We start from the raw sequence: 5,662 nt of genomic DNA on the forward strand, positions 1-5,662 counted from the left end.
CTGTAACTTATGTGAGTGCATCCTTGTACAGGGGCTCATGATATCTGAATACATGGGAAAGTAGCCCAACCATTGGCTTTGACATTTTGAAAAATAGGTCTAACTCTCCTACCAGAAGCTACATGAGAAGATTATCGCCACTCTCATGACGGATGAGTGGTAAATAGCATAGCTAGTTAGCTTAGCTTAGCATACCAACTGGAAACCACTAGCCTGGTGCTTTCCAAAAGTAACACAACCTCCAAACAAGCACGCAGAAAGCTCCCTAATTAACACACTATAGCTAATTTATTTAAATCACACTTAAATATAAGTGTAAAAATGACGCGTTGTGGTTTTACAGATGATATTTAGTCAACGTTAGCAAGAACTTAGGCTCACCTAAGCGATGACTCAAAACTGTCATGTTGTTAAGATAAGGATCGCAATTTATTTTTAAACCAGATATAACGTCGCTGTTTATTCAACACTTCTGTTTTTAGACGACTCGCTCACAACGCTGATACATTTCCACTCACAGTTAGCTGTATTCTTTTTATGTTTACGAAGTAATTACGGTTGGAGTTTATCAGAATCCTGTTGCAATTTCCTGCTGCAGTGGATAATAGACCATAGCTTTATGTTTAGATAGATAGATATGTTCTTTATTAATCCCCAAGGGGAAATTTGTCGTTACAGTAGCAGCACCAATAAACTAAACACACAAGAATAAAAAATAAAATATAAAAAACAGGGATGAAAGATAATGATGTATACAAGAAGTATACAAAGTAAAATATAAAATAAAATATATATGTATACAACATATATGCATAGACAATACACAATACAATACTAATGACAAATTAAATTAAATATAAAAATATTAAATATAGACAGTGTGCAAAATGCCAAGTTAATAGACAGATATGAGAGTGGTGTCAATCTTACTCTCGGCAAGAAAGTAAAATATGCATAAAAGGTCAAACTACTCCTTTTATCATAATAATCTCAACCGGAAGATTCTCAGTCATCCCCTTTAAACGTACATCTTTAAACCAGACACCCAGGTTACCAACTGCAGTTACTCTCTGGACACAGATATATAAAGCTATGAACACTGGTGCACATAGAGGAATGGGTAACGGGACTCCTGTATGGACAACACTTTGATGCAGTGCCACAGTGGGATGCTGGCCATGGCTTTCACAGCCTCTGCCCCTTGGACATTATTGCAGGAGGAACTCTGGGTGATTGCTGGTGCTGTGTGCCATCCATCTTGTGGAAAAAAAATTCCAAGAGAATTTTTCTTTCTTTTTCCTGAATCCTTCTTGTTTCATTCGATGTCCACCTTCCACTTAGTGCGTTTATTCAGCTCTCCCTAAAAGCACTGGTTGTGTCCCATTCAAGAGATACAAATATAAACGCTTGATTGTAGTCATTTGCTTTTAAATTTAAAAATAAATGTTCCTCAGCTTCTGACCAATGATCTGCCCCAACGTCAACAATGTTTGGAACAGGAATAGAGAGTCTCGGTTTTAATTGCCTCTCAATAATTTATTTATGCATTAAAAAGTTTTCCTTTATTCTTGTTTTTTTTCTTAAATTATGTGATATTTAGTATCTACCATTGTACCCTTGAGTGACATTTTATCATCTTGTCATTTTAACTAAGATACAACGGGGATTCATTTGGTAGCTTTCAATAATGACAGCTCCCATGTGTCAGGTCTTTGTGACGGGGTGAGGCTCAGGCGCAGAGAGACAGGCCGGATGCAATATAAATAACAAAAAGCACTCTTTAATGAGGCAAAACAGTTGCAAAATAAACAAGGTCCAAAAGGGGCAGGCAGAGGATCGTCGGTCAGGGCAGGCAGGCAGGCAGGCAGGCAGGCAGGCAGGCAGGCAGGCAGGATCAGGAACACGGACAGGACGACGGGGAAAGGACACGGAACCATAGACGACAATCCGTCAGCAGACAAGGGAAAGACTGACACAATATATAGGGGGGGTATAGGGGGGGAAACACAGGTGTACGGCATCAGACAGTAACGAGACAAGAGTGTCTGAGGGCAGGTGCAGGGAATTAAACAATTAAGACAGAGAAGACACAGAGGAGACATAGGAGACACGGAACATAGGAGACACGGAACACAGGAGAAACAGAACAGGGTGTTACACCATGAGTCTTTCAAAACCCTAGTTCCATTTTAGGACAATACCATTACATATTTTACTTATTATGGGGATGCATCTTTAAATGCATTGCCCTGATATCCCAAATGTCATTTTTCTCGCCCGGAAAGAAAAAATAGTGGCAGGGCTAATGTTTAAATCCAACATTTACAGAATATGTTGTGAGGAAACATTTGATTCAAAAGTTGGTTTTGACCCCAGGGGAAATTATATTAGTTTGGACTGACAGAGGAAATATGTGTGGTCACAAAAATATCTCTGAAGAACGTACTGCTGTATACTAGCTAAAGAAAACCCTAAATAACAGTTTGACTTTTCCCATAAGTTGTGAGTATAGGAGTGCTCTTGTATGTGACAGAACCACAGGGTGCTTGATGGAGTCCTGAGAACACAAATCAAAGCCACAACCAAGTATATAAATGTCAGCTTTCTCGGAAGACTTATGAAAGAAACCCACTGTGCAGAAATGCACCAAGTAGAACAGAAGCCAACCTGGTAGTGTAGTGAGACTATGGCTCAATGAAACCCATATATCTTGATATTTACAAGACAACTACAGTCAACTTGCAATTGTCATAATTGCAGTTGTCGTCCGCAGTGATTACCATACAAATGAATTGGTGAATTGAGCTTAAACACTTTAATGAGGAGAGACAACCATGTTCTGCTGTAATGAGAAGGAGGACATTGGACTGCAAATTTAGGTGAAGCTTTATAAGCGATCAATAGTGAATTAGTAAGCATCTCACAGTGTTTCCCTGCTATGTTTCTGCCCTTGCTTGTGTTGTCTGTTAGCTCCGAGACGGGTGCAAAGATCCCTGTCAGGTGTGTCTGCAACAAACACTTCTGTAATGTGTGATTGAATTAATACAACCCACATGTGGCTTACCCTCCCCCACTCCCGGACACTAATGGCCTGTAAAGCGCTGTAAAACGCTCTTCATCCCAACTCAAAAACAAGCGGCGATGCATGCAGGCAGTCGGCTCCAAGTCGTCGGCCTTTCCTCGGGTCTGAGACGCACTCAGCTGTGTTATCACAAGCCCCATATCGGTTCTTGAGCCATAACTGGGCACACAAAATATAATGCAGTTTGCTGCAGGAGAACGTTAAGAACGAAAAAAATCAGCCGCGGTCACAGAGAGGATCGTTACAGCATGCCGTCCATCATCCATTGCACTGAATGTACAACTTGAACGTGACAGCGGTGACTGCCAAACATTACTGCATGAACATAAGAAAATCCCATTTGCAATGCAGATTAGCCTTTGAAATAATGTTCCCTGTCCGACATGGGATTGTTAAATGGGCATAATATGTGCAGGGCGGCAGCGAGCGGCATCTCATTTTCCGCCGGTCTTCAAGTGCGGCTCTCCGGGGCCGCTGCTTCAGGATCTGATGTCTGCAGAACAGTGAGAAATAAGACACACGAGTGATGATGATGTGCCCCGACTTCTTTTTATGATGCACCAGGGACATCCTGGGAATTGAAACTCCCATGCGGGTTGGTTTGTTCAGAAGACACTTTTCATTCAAAACACTCAGACAGTCTAGTCATGCTCCATTCTCTGCACTTGGAAGTCGCTACTCCATTCCCATGAATATCAAGGTGCAACTTAAAGCAACAGGATATAATGATAAGGTGTAAAGTGTGAAATATCTCCTATCGAGAAAGAAAAAAGAAAAAAAGATACCCACACACTGGTTATTATCTGCTTGAAAGAGGCTCAATGCTCAAGATGCCTTTTATACAATTGCGAATACTATATTTGTATTGGATATATATAATACTCTTTTTGAACAGCAAAGGGGCACGTATAGTGTAAACAAAGCATTTAACAAGATAGAAGCCATTAGCTCCTCTTTCGCGGTGGTTTTCTGTGGCATCAAGCGATCGGCAAGATTTCGCAGTCTAATCACATCCTGTAACCGAGAACTGTCTCCGCTGCCCCTGCAGGATTCTCAGATTTTAAAAGTCAAGGTAATGTCGACCAAACTGGATTCTAATTAAAGTTGACATCAGGTGCCTTATGCTCCTTTGCCACCCCCCCCCCCCCCATCCTCTCGGGCTTTCATCTAAATGATTCATGCAGAGAGCACCAGGCCTTTCATGCCGTCAGGTCCCCACAAAGGAATAACAACTTGATCATACGAAGCAAACATAGACGGATTTACAACGACACCGGCAAAAGTGTATCAAGTACTTATATCAAGTAATGTCAGAGCGATCCCGGGGCGCTCGGCTGACATGTTGCGTTTTCCCACGGACGTTTTTTTACGGATATCCGTGCCGACAAATGGGAGTGAGAAAATTCAATCATAGGGCTAAATATGGTTTTATAATAGAATCACACTGCACCGGGAAGACAAAATACAACAAAATGTTAAAAGTTCTCCTGGTGGGATAATTTGCATATAGGGTGTGACCTGCTGTGAACCGGAGGCGATTGTTCGGAAATGAATGTGACAAGTGTGTGTGTCGGGCCATATGCTGTGTTATGGAAGGCTGACATTGTGAAAGAGGATCGGTTTGAGCTAGTCAGTATTGTTCTGGGTAAAAGCATCAGCTAAATGCCTCACGGAAACATTAAATTGACTCCTTGGCTGAAATAGAAGACGACATAGGTAGGCTAAATAATTGGCAAATAGAGAAATGAATACTCGGAGGCTTTTTCCTTCTTCGTCCTGCGAGTGGGAAGCGGATTTATCTCTGTGTGTGAAAGACTGCCTTGAATTAAAAATGAGGTCCCCTGCATTTTGTCAAGCTATTGTGACCAACACAGCATAAAGTACACAATAACTACAGGTATGCAAAAAGAGGTTTGGTATAATGGTTCAGCTCGGATGAAAAGATGAACAGACTTACCATGGAAGTCACCACCAAGCGGAGTTAGTGGGTTGTGTGCACTTATTATTGGTGGATTGGAAGGCTGAAAATCTTTATGCTGCCAATGAATACTAAGAACTTTCATCAGGCGAGTAGTCTATGAATTAAAAAGGTTTGTGCACCTTCAGAAGGGACGGAAAGGGCTTCTTATATCCGCCTATTTACGATGCCCGTCCTTAAAAAGAAAAGAAAGAAAGAGTCCGTCTGACATTTGAATGTATTGTCTCATGGCAGACAATGACATGATGTGAGCGTCATCTTTAGAGGTGAAGGACGTGAAATGAGCAGCGACCGACTCCCACTGACGGCGGTGTCTTGCTGGAGGTTGTTTTCTTCCTCACCACTTTGGCCTCCGCCTGATACGTGACTCTAATGGAGACTGACAGTGAATCACAATCACCCACACGAGACACTTTGAAAAATATAGTTTGGCTACCATAAACTCATCATACGAGGGTCGAAAGTGCAGAGGAAAGTTACACCGACGAAAGGAAAGTTGGTGTTGCCCTTGGCGCTGGCGTTGGCGTTGGCGCAGCGCTCACTACGCTACAGCCAATGAGATCGCATCAGCACAAGACATTTCTCTCTCTCTCTCTCTTGCT

The sequence above is a fragment of the Pseudoliparis swirei genome, chromosome 9, assembly GCF_029220125.1.
Source record: "Pseudoliparis swirei isolate HS2019 ecotype Mariana Trench chromosome 9, NWPU_hadal_v1, whole genome shotgun sequence".
In the NCBI taxonomy this organism is placed as follows: Eukaryota; Metazoa; Chordata; class Actinopteri; order Perciformes; family Liparidae; genus Pseudoliparis; species Pseudoliparis swirei.